The following is a 27847-nucleotide window of genomic DNA, read 5'->3' on the forward strand; positions in this document are numbered from 1 at the left end:
TCAGTACATGGTGTGTCTGTCCCCTCCCCCGGGCTCTGTAATCAGCTGAGATGCTCCAGCCACCTTCCCCCCTGTGTATAACAGAAGCTTTGGTAACCATGGCAACAAAACAAACACTAACAGTACACTCTGATTAATGGCTAAAATTTCCTGAAATGACCTCTAAACAAATGGCCGTATTTTAAAAACTATACATCCTACAGCGAAGATCTTTATATTGTGAGAATCACAAGACCCAGACCTAGATTTTGATGTATAGTATGTCTCTGAAATATTAAAAATGAAGGCACGGTCGCAGTTTAGAAATTGCCCTTCAAATTTGGAGGGGGCTAGAGTGTAGTTTCAATGAATGTCAATGGACGGCGTGAGTTACAAACAAATGGTCATATTGTGAAAACTATCAGGACTATGGCTTAGCCGTGGACATGTTTAGTGGCAGCAGGGATAGCTGAACGTTTTGATATAAGATTTGTGTAGGTGGGCTTGAAAATGAGGGAGTGGCGGCAGTTTAGAAATCATGTTCTGATTTTTCAGCTTTTGTCATCTCCCACTCTAGTTTCCCCATTCATTCCTATGGGACCAATTTCGCCGCAAAAATGACGATATTTCGTGAACCATTCGGCGAAACATTCCACAAAGTAATAGCACACCATTCGGGAACAATCCGCACGTTTCGGTATATTACTTGTCTATGTAGTGTAAAAACTGTGGGAGGAGTTAGGGTGGTAAATTTGGCTATAATAATAAGAACTAGAAAAGGTACAATTTCTGGGGAAATTGTGAAAAGTGTTCTTGGAGTGAGTGGAGTAACTGGGTGGAGTGGCTTGAGTAACTGTTGTGTGGTTGGAGTGGCTGGAGTAACTGTGAAAAGTGTTAAAAAGCTTAATATTTTAAAAAGTATAAATAGTAGTAAAAAAGTTGAAGTCCCATCATTAGCTGAAAGAGCTGAACATTTTTTTCAAAAGTTTTTTTTTTTCAAAAATGAATTATTTTTTTTCAAAAATTATTTATTTTTTTTTTAAACGAAATTTTTTTTTTCAAAAATAATTTTTTTTTCAAAAACTGCCATCAAAACTACCCCATCAGAATTGTCCCATCAAAACTGCCCCATCATATTGCCACCATCAAAACTGCCCCATCAGAATTGCCCCATCAAAACTGCCCCATCAGAATTGCCCCATCAAAACTGCCCCATCATATTGCCACCATCAAAACTGCCCCATCAGAATTGCCCTATCAAAACAGCCCCATCATATTGCCACCATCAAAACTGCCCCATCAGAATTGCCCCATCATATTGCCACCATCAAAACTGCCCCATCAGAATTGCCCTATCAAAACTGCCCCATCATATTGCCACCATCAAAACTGCCCCATCATAACTGCCCCACCAAAACTGCCCCATCATATTGCCACCATCAAAACTGCCCCGTCATAATTGCCCCATTAAAACTGCCCCATCAGAATTGCCCTATCAAAACTGCCCCATCATATTCCTCTATTATAAATCAGTACATGGTGTGTCTGTCCCCTCCCCCGGGCTCTGTAATCAGAGCTGAGATGCTCCAGCCACCTCCCCCCCTGTGTATAACAGAAGCTTTGGTAACCATGGCAACAAAACAAACACAGTACACTCTGATTAATGGCTAAAATTTCCTGAAATGACCTCTAAACAAAAAGCTTTTTCTCAAAAACTATAAATCCTACAGCGAAGATCTTTATATTGTGAGAATCACAAGACCCAGACCTAGATTTTGATGTATAGTATGTCTCTGAAATATTAAAAATGGAGGCACAGTCGCAGTTTAGAAATTGCCCTTCAAATTTGAAGGGGCTAGAGTGTAGTTTCAATGAATGTCAATGGACGGCGTGAGTTGCAAACAAATGGTCATATTGTGAAAACTATCAGGACTATGGCTTAGCCGTGGACATGTTTAGTGGCAGCAGGGATAGCTGAACGTTTTGATATAAGATTTGTGTAGGTGGGCTTGAAAATGAGGGAGTGGCGGCAGTTTAGAAATCATGTTCTGATTTTTCAGCTTTTGTCACCTCCCACTCTAGTTTCCCCATTCATTCCTATGGGACCAATTTCGCCGCAAAAACGACGATATTTCGTGAACCATTCGGCGAAATGTTCCACAAAATAATAGCACACCATTCGGGAACAATCCGCACGTTTCGGTATATTACTTGTCTATGTAGTGTAAAAACTGTGGGAGGAGTTAGGGTGGTAAATTTGGCTATAATAATAAGAACTAGAAAAGGTACAATTTCTGGGGAAATTGTGAAAAGTGTTCTTGCCTCTACATCTGGAGTGAGCGGAGTAACTGGGGGGAGTGCCTGGAGTAACTGTTGTGTGGTTGGAGTAACTGTGGAAAGGTTGAACTGGGCAGATGGGCAGAGTAACTGTGTGGAGTGTTTGTAGTGAGTAAAGATAGTAAACATTACACTAACCAATTGATTGATCAAATTTAAAAAGTGCACAAGTGCTAATGATGTAGAAGGTAGAAATATCGGTAAATGACTTTGTCGGACACAGACTTAAGGGTTACCAGGATTTATTCCGCCCCAGCCAAAGCATAGCACCTGACGGACTCGCGTCCCAAAATCAAGTGTGTCAAAAACAGTTTACACAGTGTACATATAATTTCAATATATTGCATCACAAGCGAACTGGCGGTATATTTCCGTTATACATTAACATTAACATTAACATTTTGAACAGTCAACTTTTTGAACTTTTTGGATACAAGGCAATTCATTAAAGCATATACTTTAAACCCTTACAAATTTTCAGTTTCTCTGCAGTTTTGCTCCTTGCTGTTTCTTTGTCTTACTAATCAGCAAGCAGGCTATAGCACAGGAAGGAGAGGGTGAGTGTGATGAGGACAGTGTGATAGGGCGAGCTGACGTGCTGCATCTACCGTCTGTAGGACGGGTGATCGTTTTAGCCAGCCGGCTTCTTATGCTTATTTGAATCTGCTACACTGTAAGTGTTATTTTAATTCTTTTAATAAACCTCAAAACCAGGATTACGCTATGTTGTTTCCCTCTCTTTTGCCGGGGTACCCCTAAATGAGAACAACCCCCCAGCTAGGAGTCTTTTATTAATCTCCATGATAAGAGTGATTTCCTGTGACTTGGTGGACTAGTGGTATCATCACCCTTTGGCTGTATGAAGTGGCATGTCGTTTCCTAGAAGCCCATCCAATGAAAGGCCCTGACCGGGTTAAGGTCGCAAGCCCCCTTGTGCTTGCCGTTTGGTAAGCGCGCATTTTATTTTCAGCTACCACCGTGGTGCGGTGGAGGAATTTTTTCTATTTTACATTTCCTGCTTTAAAAAAATGGGGTCTGAGCCTATGTATTTTCACAACATTTATTTGGACTTTATTCACTGTGTTAGGACTGTCCAGTGAACACTTATTGATTTAGGTTTCAAGAACTGTGTTAGTTATTTAATTTGGGTTCTAACCAATTAGTCCTATTCAACACTGGTACTAGTATTTACTCCTATTTACAGCGCTGCTATATTTGTTATATTGTTGTATTAGTGTGTGTATCTCACATAGAGTGGCTGCTTTTGTTATTATGTAGTTTTTTTTAATTTTTTTTCACTAAGTTATTTTCATCACTATTTTGGTTATCCCCTATTTGGTCATTCACAATATTTCACGAACAGGTACCCTTTTTGGGTGCACTACAGCGCGGTATTCCTCTTACTATATGATGAGGACAGATGTCTGTGATGGATGGGGGGGAGTAAGTGAGTTCAGTGTCTAACAAGTACACCGAACATGAAATATAGAGAATGATGTTTAGCTAATTGTAAATGGTCCCACATAACTATGGCCACGTAAACTGACCCTCATTTGGGTGCACTACAGCGCGGTATTCCTCTTACTATATGATGAGGACAGATGTCTGTGATGGATGGGGGGGAGTAAGTGAGTTCAGTGTCTAACAAGTACACCGAACATGAAATATAGAGAATGATGTTTAGCTAATTGTAAATGGTCCCACATAACTATGGCCACGTAAACTGACCCTCATTGCCACTTTATCTGTTTGATGACCACTGTCTCACAACCACTGTTTCCTGGCAACACTCATGCCCTGTTTATGCAGGCTCTAAGCGTGTTCACAACCACTGCTCAAAACACAATACACAGGATAATGGTAGCTGTAATAACTGTGCAGTACTCCTGACTGGAGACACTGCTGCACCCTGGAGATGTAAATGTGATCCAACAGTGTGTTTTTTTCTGTGGTGGCTGCCCAGACCAGTTGAGTATATCCTCTTGAGTGAAGAAGGTCAGATATTGGCTTCTTTTCTCTGCACAGAAAATCTTCATTGAAATCTCCACAGAGTATTATAGGTTGGCAATCCATTATTTCCAAAGATTCCAAGAGGCCCAGCAGGTTAGTAAGGAATTGGCCAATACTGTAATCCGGTGGCCTGTAAACGACAGCGATGAAAGCTTGTACAGGAGACTCCAGTTTGACAACCAAGAACTCCAAGTCAGTCACATTGTGATGATACTGCTTTTCATAGGCCTTGAAATGGTTTCTGACATACAAGGCGACACCTCCGCCACTTTTACTTGCAATGTCAGGAAGGTTTGTGTACGAGAGGTGTCTGTTGCGTTTGAACAGGTTGTAGCCCTCCAGCTGGAGACTTTCAGCAACAGAAGAGCCTGAGAGATGAGTTTCAGTGAAACATAAAACATCTCCAAGTGTCAACTCATGGTGAGATTTGATATCTTCAATGTGAGCTGGTAATCCTTCCGTGTTGTGATGGATAATTGTTAATGTTTGCTGTTTGTCTGTTGTCTGTAGAAACTTTAAGAGGGGCATAACACTTTCCAGTGATGCATTCTTCATTGAATCCAGGGAAGCTGTGATTTCAGGATCAGCAAAGATCTTCTTCTCATCAAAGTCGGTTATGTACAGTCCTTGTAGTGTAGTCGTTCTACTCAGAGCAACATAGGCCATTCCCGATTGGAAGACCCGTTTCAATGAGACCACTGCCGACTGTATCGACATCCCCTGACACTTATGAATCGTACATCCAAAAGCCAACTTCAGGGGGAACTGCCTGCGAACAACTCCTTTCTGTCTCAGGTTTTCCTCTACCCTTTCTATGTACACCAAGTTGTCAGCATCACAAGACGACTTGTTACGGTATCTCTGTCCTGCATTTGGATTGTCCAGCACAAGCCCAAGCTTGTTTACCGTAGTAGCACCATTCTCAGTCTGGATGATTATTCTTGCAATCTTGCCAAATGTCCCGTTAACAAGCCCGTCTTCTACATCAATGTTTCTTGTGATCATGATACGGGCACCTTCAGCTGCTTGCAGTGTGTCAATCAGATTGTCTTTGTGTCCTTTGAAAGGTTGGTGTTGCCTCAGCATCACTCCTGTCTTAGGGTCTTTTCTGTAATCGTCGGCATCTATGTTGGTGACGTTTGAATGGAGAACAGACACAGTTGCAGCATTATGTTTGTGAACCTCTTTGTTGGTGGCAAATATGTGTAGCACGTCATTAGGGCAGTGGGTGGGATCTGTAAAAGCCTGAGCAAGCAGAGCTTTGTCATCATTGCTTAAGGTGCCAGTCTTCTGCTTGACTCTGATTCTATTCAAAAGCTCAGCAAATGAAATGTCTTCCTTCTGTCGCATGATCTCTGTCAGCGTGATCATCTGAAAGTTGTCTTTCCAGACGTCATTGGTATTTTCCTCAAACACGCAGAGTGGCTTACTTTTTCCCAGCGGGGGGACCTGGTAAAAGTCTCCTACTGCTAGTACTGACATACCACCAAAAGGTTTCTTACTGCCTTTGATTTGCTGTAATCTCCAGTTGATGTAGGCAAACAGGGGCTTTGAAATCATTGACACCTCGTCAATAACAATGATCTCCGCATTTGACAGCTGTGCCCTCACTTCATCTATTAGATTTCCAAGTCCTTGGTAGGGTGGCTTCAAGCTTCTTGGCAACTTCAGCAGAGAATGCAATGTGTTGCCTGAAATGTTGAAAGCTGCTGTTCCTGTAAATGCATTTAGTAAAACGCTGGGCATGGATATGTCTGCTTCCTCACGTAGTCTGGTAAGTTTACAGAGTATCTGTGTCGCCTCAGCATAGATGCACTTTATCAGGTGTGATTTGCCTGTCCCTGCACCACCAGTGACAAAGTAATAGAATGGGTCAGGATTTAGGCCACGCACACGGTTAGTGCACCAGTCACAAACTGAGTAGAATGTCTGAGCTTGTGTCCGGTTAAGGTTTCTGTACATTTTCCGAAGGAAATCAGGGCACATTTGTGGGGCTTTCACAGTAAGCGCAATTCCACCTGTTTGTTTGTGACGTGTATACTCCGGAACATCATCTTGTTCATTCTCATGAAGTGGCTCCCCTTCTTTGCGTTCCTCTACACATTCCAACCTATCCAACTCAGCTTCTGGGGCAAAGGTGTTCCAAGCATCTTCAACAGGTCCGTTTTTTACAAAGTCATCCAAGACTTGTTCCACAATTTTGTTGTGTTGTTCGAACTTCTTTTGGTTGCTGGTAACAATTGCAGACACTGCTTGGATTGCTTCTTCTCCTGGTAAGCTCACACAGGCGCCTTTGTAAAAATCCTGGTGTGTTGGGAACCTTACAGTTTTCAGTGATGACTCTGAACGGTGGGGGAGGTACAGTTTAAGCAGTCTGCCGTAGTAGTTCTCAGGGTCCTTCTTCTCTGAGAAGCGTGCGTACCTGATGATTGCAGGCTTCCCTCTCGTGCGTTTTTGAATCATTCCCATTTCATTCAATAGGCTGACACGCTTGCTGTCTTCCTTTTGCTTGCCATCTTCCTTCTGCTTGCCATAGACAACCCTGTAATGGGATGCAAAGTCTGCCAGACACATGGACTCAAACTCTGGTGTTTCAGGTCTGGCTCTGTATTTGTCGACAAAACTCGTCATCCACACATTAAGAGAATCGGCTGGTTTGTTCTGCAATGCACTGAGCGGGAGACTCATTTTCAGTGCGTTGTCACCAGTTGGCAGAAAAACAACCTCACGTGAGCAAGACTTCATTTTCAGGCTGCACGTACGGGCCACAGACTCCTGGGCGCTGACCTCTCTGTGTTTTGAATAAGCCTGAAGAACCTCTTTCATTTCTTCTCGTTCTGTCGCTGTTTCTGGGCTCATTTCTTTGACTATTGTTTTGAGATAGTCACTCAGCTCCCGTTCTGGCTTGGATATGTAGGACAACATGTACATGATGCAACCATACTCATCAAGAATGTACTGGATGTCCATGTTGGCGTTCCAGGCCGTCAGCAAATGTGGATTATAGTTGTTCACCCAGCAGTCCTTGACATCACGCTTCATTAGAATCACGCTTGAGGAGGTCAATGCCTGAATGTAGGAGTTGTACTGATTCAAAGTCATATCACACTGTGCCAGTAGCTGTGACATGTCTTCAAGCTGCACTTTTGGGTTATTAAGCAAATCCCAGACTGGTTTCAGTTTGTTTTTGGCTGCTTGTGGTTTCATTGCACAATCTCCTTGTTCTTCTGGCATCGGGTAAGTTATCCTCGTTTTTCTAATAGGTGGCTTTGGAAATCCAAATCTGCATACTCTGTTACCTTTCTTGCATGATTTTGAATGAGATCTGCTGTGCATTTGAAGTTCTGTTACAAATCTGTGAAGTAAGGCCTGTTTGGCTTCATCAGGCAGCTGGCATGAGATGTTATGATCTATAAAGGCACACACCTTGTCATCACTGTCTTGTCCAAATATAGGAGCTCCTGCTACCCAACAGAGACAATGTATATGAGGGCTCCCTCTCGCCTGAAATTCAACTCGGTAAAAGTAATCGATAACTTCACCAATTGGCTGTGCAGGACCCAACAGCAGCTCTCGCATCAGAGCATCAACCCGTTTGTCAAACATGCGCATGGTGGTCACTGGGTTGCCTCGAAGAATGTCACACTTTTCAGCCCAGTCTAGCCCCGCAAAATCCACCTTTTGACCTTGTTGTGCCTTTATTGCCGTTATTACCTCTGGCCATCTGAATTCTGCAGCAGAGAAGGTAAGAAAAAATGTTGGCTTACCCAATTGTCTGACCATGGCTAGCAAATTCTTCAGATTTTTATCCCAGTAAGCTGGACTCCCTCTCAGTGGTTGCATGAACCTTGTGGCATCTCGGTTTCGCACCAACCTCTCAACCTCACACTTGTCCTGTAGCAGCTTGTTGGATATTTTCCGTCCATCCCTGGTATTGGGTTTTCCTTTCCTTAACTGGATGGACATGCTGCTTTTGGCCATGTGTGTTTCTGTGACAAACTGCGCAAAGAAGAGGTAGCTTGTGTCTCTTGCAAAACGAGTATCAACACAAAAAAGCCTTGCATTGAAATACATGCTCGGGGACAGTTTGACTTGTCTTGCCTGGTCCAATGTATTCTGTCCAGTAGGGAACTGAACAGGGAAAGCCATTGCCTCAAGCCTAGGAACTTTAAAGAAGCTGACAGGTGTGTTTCCTTGTGCAGGTGCAATGCTGAATATTCCATCACCGTGTGTCAGTGCTTCCTCTCCAAGGTCAGATGGCTGCAAACAACTGTCTAGGCCAATTCCAGGTCTTAGTGTATCCTTCTCATCCTCTGCATTGGGAGGTTGTTGGTCATGGCCTTCCTGTTGCTCAGAAGCAGCCAGTAAACATGCAGACTGTACCTCTGATGGATCACAATTTTCGATGCGTTCAAGTATCTCCATCATTTCAGTTTCGTCACAACTGTCGAGTTCCATCCCATCATCATTATCATCATCATCAGCGATTGTCTCATCCACTCTAATTGAAATGTCACTGTAGTCGGGGTGTGTGTCAATGAGTTTTGACAGACCTGCTACTACATTTCCCATGTTGACATAATGAAACAGCTGGTGGCCTTTGTAAGTCAGACGTCTTTTCAGCTTGACTCTGTGTAACTGGGATTTGCTGTGCGATCTTGGTAGAGTATTGACCGTGGTTTCTACCTCGGATGGCACACACACTACAGCGCCATGTATAGCTGCCTGTCGACCTTTGGGAAGTGTGATGATCTTGGCAAATGGCAGTATTTTGGCCAAAAGTTGTCTTTCCAGCACATTCAAATCGCAGAGCTCTGGGGGAATGGACGCCAGCTCCATGTTGTTAGCTACAGCGATGGATGATTTGTGTCCTGCTTTTAAATGTAAATCACAGTTGTGACAAATCCATTCTTTGGTCCTTTCATCTGGTACGGTGCATTGTTCAGGTCCTTGACAGTGATTGTTGCACACATGGACATATTTCCCTGTCAAACAGGCAGCAACAATGTGTAGATTCTTCTTGTAATTGCTGTGAATGCAATGTTTCACTTGGTTAGGGAAAAGGGTGCGATGACACATCGTGCACACAAATGTTGGCCCAGCTTTAATGCATTCATGGAAAGTGGATATAGCTGTCTGCATTAGGCTGTTGTTCACTGGTTGACTGCATTCCCGCATGACACAAGTCCATCGTCTGTATTTCATTCTTATTTTGAAGGCACATTGCATCTTATGGGTTATGCGAAAATCTGCTTGAGTTTGACGCTTCATTTTCATGTAACTCATGCAATGTTGCAAGTGACGTTTTCTGAAAGCAGGATCATTATGATATTTTCTGGTGATGTATTGCTTCTGCTTCAACTTGAAATCGACATTTGTGGCATATTTTCTGGTGATGTATTGCTTCTTCTTCAAGTTGTAATCTGCATTTGTCGCATATTTTCTGGTGGTGTACTGCTTCTATTTCAAGTTGAAATCTGCATTTGTCGCATATTTTCTGGTGATGTATTGCTTCTGCTTCAAGTTGAAATTGGCATCTGTTGCATATTTGCGAATGATATATTGCTTCTGCTTCAACTTAAAATCAGCATCTGCTCTGTATCGGCTGGTGATGTATGTCCTTTTCTTATTGGTGACAGACATCTTTGTAGCCTTGAAATCACGCCTTCTTTCATTTCTGTGTCTTGTCTTCAGTTTTTGTCGTCTCTGTGCATTTAATTTGGACAATGCCTTACTGTCCTTCCATATGCCCTGTGAGGATTTCGCATCAACTGACCGTGGAGAATGCTTGCTGGCTGGGAATCCAGTGTGTGTTACATCTTTGGTCATCTGTGTCACTTTGTTCTCCACATGCTTTGCATTATGTGGTTTGTCAGATTGCACCAGTGGGGACAGCAAACCATCTGACAGACGTCTTGCACGATGAAATGAGACTGGCATGAAGTCATACTGCAGTCCATCAATAGGGCCTCTGGTGTCTGTAAGGAGCAATTCATACAACTTATAAATCCTTGCCCCCATATCACTCAAATGTGTAAAAGTGATCATAACAGCTTTTCCTTTTCCAGTGGCAGGAAGTCCATCCTTATTTCGACTATGAGAATCAAACAGTCCATATCTCCCAGACTTGTCTCTGAACAATGCAATGCAATATGGCACTACTATAAAAAGTGCATGTGTAACATCTGCATTGAGGCACTGAAGTCTTGTGGAGAGGTCAACAAACCAACCTTGGTTGTCACCGTCTACCGTGTCTCTCATACATCCCGATAACACTGGAAATTTAACAACGTTATACTCATATTTGTCAGTGTTGACTCTGAGGGGCACTTCTTCCATTGTCAAGTGTTGATGCTGATAGACATTTCTTTGTTTTAGCTGTTTTATTGTTGAGCCATACAAGCTGTTGCCCTTCTTCAGTATTTGATCAAGATCACCCTTTCTCACATCATCAAGCTCACTGTGGTATGCCAAAAATGTCAGAGCCATGCATGTACACTGTTTGTTCCTTAACCTTCCATAGCCATGATGACCCTGATGAAATGATGCCTGCACAGAAATCTCACTTGGTACACATGGTTCTTGCATGCCATGGTTTTCAGAAGTGCCCATCACACTGTCACTGTGCTCTTGAACTTGACACTGAGTTGAACATGAAAATGACACCACAGGTTCACTATGTACCTCCTGGGCACATTCACTGTCACAAACCTCCATATCCACTATGCTGCTGTGGGGCTCCGGATCCAGTTTAGTCCAGCGTATCTTTGCAGCTTTAGATCTCTTTCCTTTAGATGGCATGATGATATTTGTGGAAGGAGCTATAATTCTCCTCAGAGCTTTGTTCGAAGAGCTATAATTCCCCTCAGAGTTGTGTTGGAGAAGGAGCTATAATTCGCCTCAGAGCTGTGTGGGAGGAGCTATAACTCCCCTCTGAGCTGTGTGGGAGGAGCAATAATGCTATAATTCCCCTCAGAGCTGTGTGGGAGGAGATACAATTCCCCTTAGTGTTGTGTGGGAGGAGCTATAATTCCCCTTAGAGCTGTGTGGGAGAAGCTATATTTCCCCTCAGAGCTGTGTGGGAGAAGCTACATTTCCCATCAGAGTTGTGTGGGAGAAGCTATAATTCCCCTCAGAGCTGTTTAAAAGGAGCTATAATTCCCCTCACAGCGGTGTGGAAGAAACTATAATTCCTCTCAGAGTTGTGTGGGAGGAGCTCTAATTCTCCTCAGCTGTGTGGGAGGAGCTATAATGCTAAGCTGTAATTCCCCTCAGAGCTGTGTAGGAGGAGCTATAATTCCCCTCACAGCGGTGTGGGAGAAACTATAATTCCCCTCAGAGTTGTGTGGGAGGAGCTATAATGCTAAGCTATAATGCTATAATTCCCCTTTGAGCTGTGTGGGAGGAGCTATAATTCCCCTCAAAGCTGTATTGGAGGAGCTATAACTTCCCTCCAAGCTGTGTGGGAGGAGCTATAATGCTATAATTGTCCTTAGAGCTGTGTGAGAGGAGCTATAATTCCCCTCAGAGCTTTGTGATTTTTTTTTTTCAAAAATGATTTTGTTTTTTCAAAAATGATTTTGTTTTTTTGTTTTTTCAAAAATGATTTTTTTAAATGATTTTTTTTTTCAAAAATGAAATTTTTTTTTTCAAAAATTAATTTTGTTTTTTTCAAAAATGATTTTTTTTTTAATTTTTTTTTTTTCAAAAGTAATTTTTTTTTCAAAAATATATTTTTTTTTCAAAAATATTTTTTTTTCAAAAATATTTTTTTTTTCAAAAATTAATTTTTATTTTTTTCAAAAATATTTTTTTTTTTTACATGGGGCGGTCATAATGTTTTGGCTGATCATGGGGTGGTCATAATGTTTTGGCTGATCATGGGGTTGTCAGCTTTTGTCACCTCCCACTCTAGTTTTGAACATTTCGCCATTCATTCCTATGGGACCAATTTTGCCGCAAAAACGACGATATTTCGTGGACCATTCGGCGAAACGTTCCACAAAGTAATAGCACACCAATCGGGAAAAATCTGCACGTTTCGGTATATTACTTGTCTCTGTAGTGTGGAAAATGTGGGAGGAGTCTACAAGCATTATCAAGTCTAGCAAATGAAGTCACATGCATTTGGGGTGTCTCAGCATCTTGTGTTTACAACCACTGTTTCCTAGCAACATTTCCTTTTGAACATTTTGCCATTCATTCCTATGGGACCAATTTCGCTGCAAAAACGACGATATTTCGTGGACCATTCGGCGAAACGTTCCACAAAGTGATAGCACACCAATCGGGAACAATCCGCACGTTTCGGTATATTACTTGTCTCTGTAGTGTAAAAACTGTGGGAGGAGTCTACAAGCATTATCAAGTCTAGCAGATGAAGTCACATGCATTTGGGGTGTCTCAGCATCTTGTGTTTACAACCACTGTTTCCTAGCAACGCTCATGCCCTGTTTATGCTTCCCAAATACTACTTCATCAAAACTGCCCCATCAGAATTACCCCATCAAAACTGCCCCATCATATTCCTCTATTATAAATCAGTACATGGTGTGTCTGTCCCCTCCCCCGGGCTCTGTAATCAGCTGAGATGCTCCAGCCACCTTCCCCCCTGTGTATAACAGAAGCTTTGGTAACCATGGCAACAAAACAAACACTAACAGTACACTCTGATTAATGGCTAAAATTTCCTGAAATGACCTCTAAACAAATGGCCGTATTTTAAAAACTATACATCCTACAGCGAAGATCTTTATATTGTGAGAATCACAAGACCCAGACCTAGATTTTGATGTATAGTATGTCTCTGAAATATTAAAAATGAAGGCACGGTCGCAGTTTAGAAATTGCCCTTCAAATTTGGAGGGGGCTAGAGTGTAGTTTCAATGAATGTCAATGGACGGCGTGAGTTACAAACAAATGGTCATATTGTGAAAACTATCAGGACTATGGCTTAGCCGTGGACATGTTTAGTGGCAGCAGGGATAGCTGAACGTTTTGATATAAGATTTGTGTAGGTGGGCTTGAAAATGAGGGAGTGGCGGCAGTTTAGAAATCATGTTCTGATTTTTCAGCTTTTGTCATCTCCCACTCTAGTTTCCCCATTCATTCCTATGGGACCAATTTCGCCGCAAAAATGACGATATTTCGTGAACCATTCGGCGAAACATTCCACAAAGTAATAGCACACCATTCGGGAACAATCCGCACGTTTCGGTATATTACTTGTCTATGTAGTGTAAAAACTGTGGGAGGAGTTAGGGTGGTAAATTTGGCTATAATAATAAGAATAATATATATGTGAGATAACAGTAAGTGGTCTTGCTATGCAAGAACACTTAATAATATATATGTGAGATAACAGTAAGTGGTCTTGCTATGCAAGAACACTTAATAATATATATGTGAGATAACAGTAAGTGGTCTTGCTATGCAAGAACACTTAATAATATATATGTGAGATAACAGTAAGTGGTCTTGCTATGCAAGAACACTTAATAAAAGCTGACCTTTTGTAAGCACCACTGTCAGTGGTAAATGGTTTGACTCATACCTCTAACTGCCACTTCAGCTGTACCAGCGTAGTCTGTTAACCACTTACCAACTGCCTACCACACTTTTACTGCGACAGGTCGGCTCTATTGTGTGAAACGACGTACCTGTATATAATTTCGTGCTATAGACACAGGGGGGCATGCGCATGCCGCCGGAGGAGCAATCGCAAGCTGATTGGACACAGGGGATGCCAGTCAGCGGTGATCTGCCTATGTTAACAAGGCAGAGCGCCGTTTTGACAAGGGAGAAGATAGAGATCGGTGTTCCTGCTAAGCAGGAACACCGAACTCTTTCTTCATCCAGTCAGAGCAACCCCCACACAGTTAACAAGCACCAGCTAGGCACACACTTAACCCTTTGATCGCCCCTGATGTTAACCCATTCCCTGCCAGTGTCATTAGTACAGTAACAGTGCATATTTTTAGCACTGATCACTGTAATAATGTCACTGGTCCCCAAAAAAGTGTCAGGTGTCTGATTTGTCCGCCCCAATGTCGCAGTCCAACTAAAAATTGCTGATCGCCGCCATTACAGGTAAAAAAAAAAAAAGAAAGAAAAATGCCATAAAAATATCCCATAGTTTGCAGATGCGATAACTTTTGTGCAAACCAATCAATATATGCTTATTGGGATTTTTTTTTACCAAAAATATGTAGCAGAATACATATTGGCCTAAATTGATGAAGAAATTTGAATTTTGTCATTTTTTAAAATTGGATTTGTTTTATAGCAGAAAGTAAAAACTATATATATATTTTTTTTTCAAAATTGACGCTCTTTTTTTGTTTACAGTGCAAAATATAAAACCCAGAGAGGTAATCAAATACCACCAAAAGAAACATATTTGTGGGGAAAAAAGGACATACATTTTATTTGGATACAGAGTCAGTTAAAATAATACAGTGCTGTATTGCAAAAAATGGCCTGGTCATTAAGGGGATAAAACCTTCCGGGGCTGAAGTTGTTAAAGAAAACTGAAAAATAACAGATGTATTGGCCGGGTCACCAGGTGGAAATAAAGGGAAAAAAAATTAAAAGAAAATAAATGCAGCCACCACATCTAAACATTTGTAAGCCACAATATAATATATATATATTTTTTGTTTTTGTGTTTAATACTGATTTAAGTTTGAGCTAAGAAGCGATTACATTTAAAGCCGGAATGATAATTCTACACTTTTGCGGTTCACGCGACTAAAATCTCTTGTTTGGGTCTAGGAATTAAAAACACATAATGGGAGGTTCTGCATTGCCATGAAGCGCAATATGACAGCTTTTTGCAATGATTAGTTGCTCATGTACATTGCTTTTTCAATTAAAAGTCCATTCTTTAATGCCTAACTTAAGACAATTTTTTTCTTTTCTTGAATACATGGGGAAGGGTTAACATTTCCATCAGGTTTTTATTTCTGTCCCCAACGCTGTAAGGGAGGATCGTCCTCCTTTCCTGTACCTTAGACACCTGTACAATAAGTAGATGTGTGTAGTTGTCACTGGGGCAGGAAAGTACATACAGCAAATAAAAAAAATGTTGGAAGTTCTAAACTTTAGCCACTCTGCAAACATTGAGATGAATTTACTAAAGACATTTAGACTGTTCATTTACTAAAATGAATGTTCACTTTGCAAAGTCAACGGTCACCTAGGTTAGTAATTAAGGTGAAGCTGCGTTAATTGTGAATACTCAACAATGTGCAAAGGTTCACATGACTGGATAAATAAACTGAACACAGTTTCACCTCATTCACTAAACTAACATCACTTTTTAAAGTGAACGTTTATGTTTATGCTCATTTAATCTAGGGCTATAGGAATAGGCAGTAATATTTTCTTTATTATTTGCTCCCACAGGATTCCTCCTAACTGCAAGACTGGTCCCCCAAAGCCACTTTCCTTCACTGTTCCTCCAGTTGCAGGCTTTCCACATCATCATGTACAATGCACAATCAAATTTGAGCTGATGACCAAAATCAGCGTTCTGACACGAGAAGAAATGAACTTGGTCATGTTCTACTCCATACCCAGAAGTATTTGGATATACTCTTTTTTTCCCAGCTGAATGGAGCAGTGGGGGAGCCAAGAACAGGTATGCTTGGGCTGCTGGGGATGGGGGCATTCAAGTTAATCTGTTGTTTTTCCTTGCATGGGCAACTCTCAAGACATTTCCATACAATATATTGTCAAAAGTATTGGGACTCCTGCCTTTACACGCTCATGAACTTTAAAGGCATCCCAGTCTTAGTTTGTAGGGTTCAATATTGAATTAGCCCACCCTTTGCAGCTATAACAGCTTCAACTCTTCTGGGAAGGCTGTCCACAAGGATTAGGAGTGTGTCTATGGGAATGTTTGACCATTCTTCCAGAACCGCATTTGTGAGGTCAGGCACTGATGTTGGCCGACAAGGAATGGCTCCATGGTCCATAAAGACATGGATGAGTGAGTTTGGGGTGGAGGAACTTGACTGGCCTGTGCACAGTCCTGACCTCAACCTGATAGAACACCTTTGGGATTAATTAGAGCGGAGACTGCGAGCCAGGCCTTCTTGTCCAACATCAGTGCCTGACATCACAAATGCGCTTCTGGAAGAATGGTCAAACATTCCCAAAGACACAATCCTAGCCTTGTGGATAGCCTTCTCAGAAGAGTTGAAGCTGTAATAGCTGCAAAGGGTGGGCTAACTCAATATTAAACCCTACAGATAAAGACTGGGATGTTATTAAAGTTCATGTATATGTAAAGGCAGGTGTCCCAATACTTTTGACAAAATAGTGTATATCGTTTACAGATTAGTCTGCTTTTGAGAAATTATGTTCCACATACAGCATGTGCTCTATTTATACTTTTTGTGTTCTGTTATTGCACATCTGTGCTGATTCATTATTTTTGTGTCTGTAATGTTTGTAATGTCAGTCCTGTTTTCACAAATGTAACACTCATGGCTCATTTATTACAGAGAATGAGATATATTAAAAGTGCAGTTGTAGAAATCTGTAATAATAAAAAGTCCCTGTTTTATGCGTGACACTTTCTGACAGAATAATGTGACTCCACATTATTTAGAAGTATTGCAAATATAATTTGTAAACTGTTTTTGAATCGATTGCTGCTTTAATGTAAAACTGATCTCTGAGAATAAACTAATGAGAAACTTAAAAAAATACCTATGAATAATAAAGTGAAACTGTGGTGTCTGCATTTTAACCGAGCCAGCTGTTATAGTTATCAAGGATAACAGTTAAATCAACAGTTGAAACACATATAAAGAAGCTTTTTGACCTGCAAAAGGTTTTGTAATTATATGCAGCCAGTTTTACGGCCCAGGTACTCCTCTTGAGGGTAGAGAGGATCCTCAACCTCTACTTCAGTAAGGGATTTTCTGACAAAAAAGTAAGGGAAAATATCTACCATGGGGTGAGAGACCACAATAAAAATTTGAGTTACAAAAAAAAAAAAGTTTTGGCTGTAATTTGGCTTTTATTCATATTTCTTTATCATCCATTGAGGGACACATGAATTCTTAAACATTTGGGTTATGCTGCCATGTACAGGAGATCGGGACACTGGCAATACACTGGCAATCAGAAAAAAAACCCGTAAGCCAGCCCCCGTATATTCCCTTCTCTACCCATCATGCATGAATGTTTTGCATATAGGAGGAGGCTGGATATCTTTTCTCAGCTCTGCTGAAAAGAAGCCTATCTATATGCTTGCTGGCCTTTTATTTTTGTGATTTTTTTTTTCTTTAATTACTCCAATCAAAATCCCTTAAACACTGCGGATAACAATTTTTCTCAGTGACTTTATTAAAGATTTCTGCATTGCTACTTAACCTAGTTTTCACATAACAACTATCATCAGCATATCATCAGCAACTGATTTGGAGACTATACCAGAACCAAACTGGACTGGAAAATTGTGGGGCTAGCCTGGAATGTAACCTTCAGACACTGACATTTGCATTCTGATGCTTTCCAGACCTTTGTGTACCATGTTAGTGCACTTTATGGGTCCAGAGCTGTGACACAGCTTTTTCCTGCTATTTCAGCCTTGAAGAAGCACCATCCCTCTGCTGCCCCTGCTCCCAAAGCTCCACATGGATTATCCTGTCTCTGGACTTGTTTCATTGCTCACCTATATTGACCTGGCCACCTCTGACCCCTGCAACCCTCAGTAGTAACTGCTGTTTGGGCTTGTGAGTACACAAGGCCTCATTATGGGCCTACTTTTTTTTCTGCAGTGCTGTGTAATATTTCTTCACAAAGATGCACAGAAGTCCCACTGCAGCAGGTGACCTCAGTCCACACTTTTTTTTTACTATTCCGAGCATTTACCTGGTTTCCCATAGAAGGGATCAACATTTGTAATCTATAACTTGGGACCCCTCTTATTATAGGGCTATCTTCAATGCAAGCTTCTTCATCTGTTAGGTGAGGCCCAGGCATCCTTTCCATCCACAAAGACCCCTGTGTCCACTTGGAATTTTGCCTGTTTGTGCATAATTCTGCTTGCAGAGGCTCTAAGCATGCTCCAGCATAGAATAGCTCTGAACCCTCTGAATCTTCAACTCAAATCGTGTCAGAAGCCCCTGTTACCATTTCTGATTGAGATTCAGACCCCTCATGTTCTACACATGTAGAGGCAGTTTTGAGCTACCCACAGATGACTTAGTATTAAAAGGCGTTGTCTCTAATCTAGTTGATGCAGTGCATGCTACCCTGCATTTTGAGGATCATCTTGCTGCTTCAGGCCTAGAATCTTTTAAAGCTTCCATAGCTGCAAAGTCCTTTCTGTTACACCCCCCCCCCCCCCCACTGTTTTAGTCATTGTTCTATGGCTGCCCTCAAATTTTCCACTCGCCTACCCTATTTTGCGAGTGGAAAATGAGGAGGCTGACTAGCGTGGGCTGCTTTGGAGCAGGGGGAGTGAACACCGCCGGCAGGTGGGGTTGAATGGGAGCCGTTGTCCCAGCGATCGCTCCAGGGAAGAGAGAGGAGGGCAGGCAGCCGGATCATAAGAGCGCAGAGGAAAATCGCTGTAACAGCTTTCAGTAGAATTGCAGAGTGTTCCCCGCACTCGCTGTCACACACATACCGACTCCTGGCCCGGGTACTTTCACAGACAGATCACCCGTCCAATGCCGAGATGTGTGACATGTTTCAAAGTATCTGGGCCAGGAGGCGGGGCTATGTGTGACAGCGAGTGGTGGGAACACACAGCAATTCAAATGAAAGCTGTTACAGCGATATTCTTCTACGTTCTGATGATCTGGCCGGCAATCCTCTTCCTCTCCTCTCTCTTCCCCTGCACAGGTAGGCTACATTGATGGACACAGGTAGGCTGCATTGTTGGGCACAGGTAGACTGCATTGTTGGACACAGGTAGGTTGCATTTAAGGAAACAGGTAGGCTGCATTATTGGACACAGGTAGGATGCATTGATGAACACAGGTAGGCTACATTGTTGGGCATAGGTAGGCTGCATTGTTGGGCATAGGTGAAGCGGCATTGATGGACACAGGTAGGCTGCATTGTTGGGCATAGGTAAAGCGGCATTGATGGACAAAGGTAGGCTGCATTGTTGGGCACAGGTAGGCTGCATTGTTGGGCACAGGTGAAGCGGCATTGATGGGCATAGGTGAAGCGGCATTGATGGGCACAGGTGAAGCGGCATTGATGGACAAAGGTAGGCTGCATTGTTGGGCACAGGTAGGCTGCATTGTTGGGCACAGGTGAAGCAGCATTGATGGACACAGGTTGGTTGCATTGTTGGGCACAGGTGAAGCAGCATTGATGGACACAGGTAGGCTGCATTGTTGGGCACAGGTAGGCTGCATTGTTGGGCACAGGTAAAGCGGCATTGATGGGCACAGGTGAAGCAGCATTGATGGGCACAGGTGAAGCGGCATTGATGGACAAAGGTAGGCTGCATTGTTGGGCACAGGTAGGCTGCATTGTTGGGCACAGGTGAAGCAGCATTGATGGACACAGGTTGGTTGCATTGTTGGGCACAGGTGAAGCAGCATTGATGGACACAGGTAGGCTGCATTGTTGGGCACAGGTGAAGCAGCATTCATGGACACTGATAGGCTGCATTGTTGGGCACAGGTGAAGCGGCATTGATGGACACAGGTAGGCTGCAGTATTGGGCACAGGTGAAGTGGCATTGATGAACACAGGTAGGCTGTATTGTTGGGCACAAGTGAGGCTGCATTGATGAGCACAGGTAAGGCTGCACTGATGGGCACCGATAAAGTTGTTGTTAATATTTATTTTTGTAACTTAATTCTGCATAAAACATTTGTAGTCAGAGTCTTCACTTGGAAATGCGATAACCCTAACCAAGACCTGAGGTGTGCCTTGGCTTAGCTGGTCAGTACGCCTAAAAGAGGGCAAAAAAGACACGAAAGTAGGTGTGATATGAAAACTTTGATGAAGGGCAGGTAACAACAATACCTCTAGAAAAGTAGCGAATGCCCAGATGACTTCAGTATAGGGTTCCGTTATGAATCTGCTATAACTGGAGAAACTCAAGTACCCCATGTACTTGATGATATAAGAAGGGACCCCCTCTTTGGAAGCTGCGAAAGCTGCCCTGATCTTACACAAATGTCCAATAATTGGTTTGGATTTTTACGAGTAAACCGAACATGAGAACAAACTGCTTGTAGTGAGAGGATGCGTGGGAAAAAGGGGCAAGGGTTGTTTAGAGGAGCCACTGCAAAATGACTGCAGAGAAGATTAAACATTTCAATCGGACACCAAGTACTGTAGTTCTGTGAACTTTACCCTAAAGCCCTGGCCTATCTGACTATTCTTGTTGTTGGGAAGTTTTGAGAGTGAGCCTCAAAAAATGGACGGACTGTCAGGAGTTTGCAGGGGCCTGAAGTGCTGAACACCTGATAGGTATACTTGATAGTGTTGGCGGATAAGGCCAACTCGCTGTGGCAAAATGCAGTGAAAGCCAGAGCCATGCACCTAAGAAAATCTTCCAACCCTTGGTATAAGCCTTCAGAGCATTTCTGGATAATGAACCAGTAGCCAGATCAATCCCTTGTGTCAGGAAAGTGACTAATCCATAACCAGCAGGGAGTAAGGAGGAACTGGTTTGCCCACCAGCTCTGCTCCCAGGTGCTGTGAGAATTTTTTTTTTTGGAAGCTTCAGTCAAGATAATGCATTGGCTGCTCCATAGTGATTCGCACTGATGAAATCTCTCAGGAAGTGAACTTGACGTCAGGCCTGACTATGTCAACCTACGCAAGAAGGACATGATAAGAAGGGACCCCGATCTACCTAATTAATAATTTGGCTGTGGCCAAACCATCTGTAGGAAAACACTGAATTCCCTGACCAACCGGTCCCCATGTGACTGTTACTGCCAGTATTGGGCAAATAAGGAACAATGCCGAAGTATGCGCAAACTTGGGCAGACCAACTTTCGGGGGCCAACCACTCACGTCCAAAGATGGCCAAAACCAACTGAGTCAGCGGTGTCTGCAACACTCCAAGAGACCTGCTCGTTGGTTTGTGGAATGAACATGGAAATGCCATTCCAGACACACAGGAACTGGTTCAACATGATTAAGTTGGGTCATATCTCTGCTTGTACCTGACAACCGAGTCCTGATGCAGGGGGAAGGCCAGTAACCTGGGACAAAATCTCTATCCCGAGGAATGATTCTCATGGCATGATTCCATATTCCCAAGAGTGACTGTAAGCCCCCTTTGGAACAGACTGGGGATCTGCCAACAGATGAATGGTCTGACTTATCTGACCAGTATCCCAAACAATCTCGCAATCTTGAGATTATAAGCGAGAGTGATGCCCAAAATGTGAAGACCCTGTAAGACTGCAGATCCTTGAGCAGTGACCAGGGACTTCTAACCGCAGGAAATCAACTTGATAAATCTATCCCCTTACCCCCTTGCAGCTACTCAAGAACCAATGAAGTGCTTGGCAAAGACGCCAAATGCAAGGACTGCTTTTGACCCGAAGGTTAACTGGGTGGTGAAATCACATTTACACCATTTACCATGCAATACCCGAGGGCAGGACTGATAGGAAATAGCTTTAACGCATTGGTGATATCAGCTTTGGATAGCCAAATACCCCCGCTTAACTGTAAAATGTGATGGATCGCCAGATCCATGGACAAGTACTTCAATGAAAAACTTCCGCGGGAATTAGGGCAGACAAATTGTTATCAAATGATATAGGAAAAACTTACCACTGACCACTCCGGTGGGCCGCCCCTCCACATTCAGAACGACGGTGAAAGAAACGGACCATATACAAACCTCATGGAAAATCCTGCCTCCAGTAACTCATCAAAAATGGAAGCAGGACTGTCTGCTGAAGTCAAGTTACTACATTTGAAAGACTTCGACAGCATAGTGATGAGGCCCGTATGAAGGCCTACTGACAATTCCTCCAGCAGGAACTGTCTGAAGACTCGGGATGAGTGGTCTTCCCTAACAAGGAAACATTTACTTGGCTTAGTCATGACGTACCAGATGGCTTGACAAGACAGGTGGACTTAAGGGACACCAACCTACCTACAGCAGTGCTAGGAAGAGCAGGAGCTGGGGGTGCAGCTGATACCTCAGCTCTAACTGAGAGGGCTTCGATCACCTCCATTCTGTCTTGCACCCGCAACATGGAAGTGAGGAAAGCATTTAGTACTGCAATGAATCTGATTTGAGAATAACAAACTGAAGAATACTACCATCTGGGCTGTAGCTGGAAAAGGAAACCCCTGTGACAAAGCTCCTCTGTGAGCTAAGGTATAGTCCAATTCCTTAATGATGGGGTGCTAACATGCTCTGAACCCCCATGTGGGTTGGAGGGATGAACACGAACTAGTCGCTTTCCGAAACGTGCGACATGCCCAAATCTAAGCAAACACAAAACTAGAGAAAGTGACAATAGACAACCAGAACATTAAAAATAACAACATCTTTCCATGCCTACCTAAGTGTATGAACGTAGATGCAGTAATGACAAGACCTTCAGTGCGTGAATATGAACCTAATGACAACCACCACCCTAGTGAATGCTGTAAGTGAGCCCGAGTAACCTGCAGCACAAAGACAGGTAATTAAAACGAACACTCGGGGCTAATGTACCCACAGATTGTGGTGGGTTGTCGTACAGGTGTAATGAAATGAACATGCATCATATGACGTATGGTGTACGGGCGAGAAGATTGTGGTCCAACAATCAATTAAAAACGAAACCTCAGCCTGTATGGATCTTTAGACGTGACAAATCCTAAGATGTGAGCAGTAGCTAACTATACCCGGGTATAAAATGGAGTAACTGAACAAAAGTACGATGAGACATGGAAATGCATATGAGGATGGAAACGACTGCTGGTGTATGTGCCGTACCTGCATGATACCCAAAGACGAAACACAGAAATGAAATGTGCCCTACTGAGAACTGATGAAAAATGGGCCTACCCGTATGCCAGCCCTACATCAGTGGAACGTGGAAGCTGAGCCCCCCGACTCAGGGCTGCGATACCCACAGACCGTGGTGGGTAGATGAACGTAAGGATGGAAAAAATACTGTGAACATGCAGAATGCCCAATGCTCAAGTGACGGAACTTGGAAATGATCATATGCCCATGCATGAGGTGAAGGATGACACCCCCCAAACTGGGGGTAACCGGACCCAAGCAATGCGTGCCTAACCCATGTGACTATGACCGGCTGAATGAGCAGTACCACAGTGCAGCTGAGAGGCTATGCAATCGTGCCCCGTGGAACTACCAAACCCAGCACAACCTCTCCTGGGTGAAAGGAACTGCGGCCTGCAACCCAAAAGACGTTGAGGCCCTTAACCAAGCAGAGGTCCTGACAACCCTCAGGACTACCAATGACACCAGACGCCACCCCAGCATGACAGAATGCCATGATAGGAATGCCATGACCACAATGACATGAAAAAGATGTGTCAGAAATGATGTGACAGAAATGATGAAAAGATAGACCCCCCACCTGAGAACCGCATGACATGGTGACAGCAACAGTACCCCTTTCCCCCCCAAAAACACAGTAACCAGCAGGAAGATTGTAGATAAAGCTACCCACTGCTGCAGATGATTGATCTATCTGAGAACAACAATATCCCTGTGACCACTGCATTTGTAGCCTACACGCTGAGTAGCTACCTCCTGCTTACCCAGTCTGACAGCAAGGTGCACTGATAGCCTAGCTGAAATTTCTCCAGCAAGACCATCCCTGCATGCCCAGCTAGCTGCCCCCCCCCCCCCCAGGATGCAAGGTAACAAGCCCCACCCTGTGCGCTTGATGCGACAAGAACCCACCTGTATGTGCCCCCCCAAGTCATGTCTGCATGCGGCAACATGAGGCTGATGCACAACACTGACTTGTGAATGATGGATGAGGAGTTGCGCAGCCATGCTGTGGAACTACAAGTCTCAGCCTAGTGCCTCTTACCTCCAATGCTCTTAGATCCACAGCACCAGACAGAACAGAGCCCCAACTGTACTGAGTTGCCGTGATCCTAACACCCCAACTTGCTGCTACCACCCTCAGATTGCTGCAACCCCTGTCATGCGCCTGATAGAGCGCAGCGTGCACAGCATATGCTGGGGGCACAACCACCAGTTGGACCTGGCTAACCCCCCCGGGGGCCTGCAACATTCTCCAAGCCCCTGTGCAGTCTGGACACCCCCACAGAAACCATGCGGAACCCCCTGAGAACGGCCGCAGCAGTAGCAGTGGCACCTACAGTGCCACTTGCAACCAATTACCTTCAGAAGTCACAAAATTAGTGAAATGATGTCCACCTGTGTGCAATTTAAGTGTCACATGATCTGTCATTACATATACACATCTTTTTGAAAGGCCCCAGAGGCTGCAACACCTAAGCAAGAGGCACCACTAACCAAACACTGCCATGAAGACCAAGGAACTCTCCAAACAAGTAAGGGACAATGTTGTTGAGAAGTACAAGGCAGGGTTAGGTTTTAAAAAAAATATCCAAATTATTATTATTATACAAGATTTATATAGCGCCAACAGTTTACGCAGCGCTTTACAATGTATAAGGGGGACAACACTATTACAGTACAGTTCAATACAAAAGGTACAGGATGGTTCTGCTCATAGAGCTTACATTCTAAAGGGAGGGGGTGGTGGTACAAAAGGTAATAGCTGCAAAGAATGATTTGATGGGGGTGGCTCAGGGACAGTTATGTGGGTGTGGGATAGGCTTCCCTGAATAAATGAGTTTTCAGGGATCTCCTAAAGGTGGACAGGGTAGGGGCTGGTCAGACATACTGGGGCAGGGAATTCCAGAGGATGGGAGAGGCTCTGGAGAAGTCCTGAAGGCGAGCATGGGAGGAGGTAACAAGGGAGCTAGAGAGCAGGAGGTCCTGGGAGGAGCGGAGGGGTCGATTTGGGCGATATCTGCAGATGAGGTTGGTGATGTAGATGGGGGCGATGTTGTGAATGGCCTTGTATGTTATGGTTAGCATTTTGAATTTTACACGGTGGGGTAGGGGAAGCCAGTGAAGGGATTGGCAGAGAAGAGCAGCAGTCACGGATCGATTAGTGAGGTGTATAAGTCTAGCAGCAGCATTCATAATAGACTGAAGGGGGGATAGCCTGCTTAAGGGTAGGCCATTAAGGAGAGAGTTGCAGTAGTCGAGGCGGGAAATAATCAAGGAGTGAATAAGTTGCTTTGTGGTGTCATTAGTCAGGAAGGGTCAAACTCTGGAGATGTTGCAGAGGTTAAGGCGGCAGGAATTAGCCAGTAATTGGATATGGGGTCTGAAGGAGAGGTCAGAGTCAAGGATTACACCCAGGACCCTGGCATGTGTGGAGGGACCAATGGTTGTGTTGTTGATATTAATGGTGAAGTCACAGGAGGGGGACCGTGAAGGAGGAAATATAACAAGCTCAGTTTTAGAAAGATTACGTTTGAGGAAGTGGTGTGACATCCATACCGATATGTCATTCAGCAAGTTTGAGATCCGTGAGGAGATAGAGGGGATGAGTTGAGGAGTGGAGAGATAGATCTGTGTGTCATCGGCATAGAGGTGGTATTGGAAGCCATGGGAGGTTATCAACTGGCCCAGGGAAGAGGTATAGAGTGAGAAAAGGAGAGGCCCAAGGACGGAGCCTTGGGGTACCCCAACAGAAAGAGGAAGGGGAGCCGAGGAGATGGAGTTGTAAGTGACACTGAAAGTGCGCTGAGATAGGTAGGAGGAGAACCAGGATAATGCAGAATCACGGAGGCCAAGGGAGTGTAATTTGGTGAGGAGCAGCAGGTGGTCAACTGTGTCAAAGGTAGCAGAGAGGTCTAAAAGTATGAGTATGGAGTAGTGGCCATTGGTTTTGGCAGTTATTAGGTCATTGGTGAGTTTTAGTAGGGCAGTTTCAGTAGAATGTTGTGGGCGGAAGCCAGACTGTAGGGGGTCAAGAAGGTTGTTGTCCGTGAGGTAGCGACTCATTTGGTCATGAACAAGGCATTCGATGAGCTTGGAGGCAAACAGGAGCAGGGAGATAGGTCTTAAGTTATTCAAACTGGTGGGGTCTATTGAGGGTTTTTTGAGTATGGGGTAACCAGTGCATGTTTGAGCAGGGAAGGAAAGGTGCCGGAGGAGAGGGAGAGGTTGAAGATGTGGGTTAGGGAGTTGAGGATAGTGTGGGAAGGTGGTCGCAGTAATTGAGAGGGGACAGGGTCCAGGGGACATGTAGTGAGGTGGGTCATGGAGAGGAGTTTATCAACTTCTTCTGTGGTAACTGGGCAAAAGGAGGAGAGTATTGAGTGTGGTGTTGGACCTGATATGTTGGGTAGGGGAGGAATTTGAATGCTGGATATCTCCTTGCGAATTGTGTTGATTTTGCTATTGAAGTGGTTGGCAATATGTTGAGCGGTAAGCAAGTTGGTGGGTGGGGGCAGTGGGGTGTGAAGTAAGGAATTAAGGGTAGAAAAGAGTCGACGAGGTTTGGATGAGAGGGTTTTGATGAGAGTGTTGTAATAGGTTTGTTTAGCAGTGTGGAGGCAGGAGCTGTATTTGAGAAGGGCAGATTTGTAGAGGGTAAAATCTTGCAGGGATTTAGATTTACGCCATGCTCGCTCAAGAGCACGGCTGTGTCTCTTGAGACTTCTGGTGTTGTCTGTTTGCCAGGGTTGTGGCAGATAGGGCCTGGTTCTGCGTGTAGAAAGAGGAGCAAGTACGTCTAGGGAGGATGTCAATGTGGTGTTGTAGATGGAAGTGGTTAGGTCTGGGCAGGACAGGGGTGCGATTTTGTCATAAAGGCCATCAGTAGCAGAGTGAAGAAGGGAAGGTTTGAGGTTGCGAAGGTTCCTGCGGGTAGTGGTTTGTGGGTTGGCAGCATGGGATATAGGAAACAAGGAGAGTGTGAAATGGATAAGGTTGTGATCAGAGAGAGGAAAGGGTGCGTTAGAGAGATTGCAGGGAGTGCAGCGTAAATCTTTGATGGTCCCTAGGAGCACCATTAAATCTATCATAACCAAATGGAAAGAACATGGCACAAGATGGCCGCACACCAAAACTCACAGACCGGGCAAGGAGGGCATTAATCAGAGAGGCAGCACAGACACCTAAGGTAACCCTGGAGGAGCTGCAGAGTTCCGCAGCAGAGACTGGAGTATCTGTACATAGGACAACAATAAGCCATACGCTCCATAGAGTTGGGCTTTATGGCAGAGTGACCATAAGAAAGCCATTACTTTCAGCAAAAAACAAAATGATACGTTCTGAGTTTGCGAAAAGGCATGTGGGAGACTCCCAAAATGTATGGAGGAAGGTGCTCTAGTCTGATCAGACTAAAATTAATTTTTTTGGCCATCAAAGAAAACGCTATGTCTGGTGCAAACCCAACACATCGCATCACCCAAAGAACACCATACCAACAGTGAAACATGGTGGTGGCAGCATCATGCTGTGGGGATGTTTTTCAGCAGT

General features: G+C 43.8%; 1 long non-coding RNA gene across 11 annotated transcripts in view; it reads left to right on the forward strand.

Annotated features, from left to right (window-relative positions):
* The window catches only part of LOC141140654 (uncharacterized), a 905916-nt gene that overhangs the window by 180670 nt on the left and 697399 nt on the right, over positions 1-27847 (forward strand). For all 11 annotated transcript variants that reach the window (XR_012243967.1, XR_012243970.1, XR_012243966.1 and 8 more), the window contains one exon: positions 15733-15967. This is a non-coding gene — a long non-coding RNA (uncharacterized lncRNA). The remainder of the gene's footprint in view (positions 1-15732; positions 15968-27847) is intronic.

This window comes from Aquarana catesbeiana, linkage group LG04 (assembly GCF_042186555.1).
Source record: "Aquarana catesbeiana isolate 2022-GZ linkage group LG04, ASM4218655v1, whole genome shotgun sequence".
In the NCBI taxonomy this organism is placed as follows: Eukaryota; Metazoa; Chordata; class Amphibia; order Anura; family Ranidae; genus Aquarana; species Aquarana catesbeiana.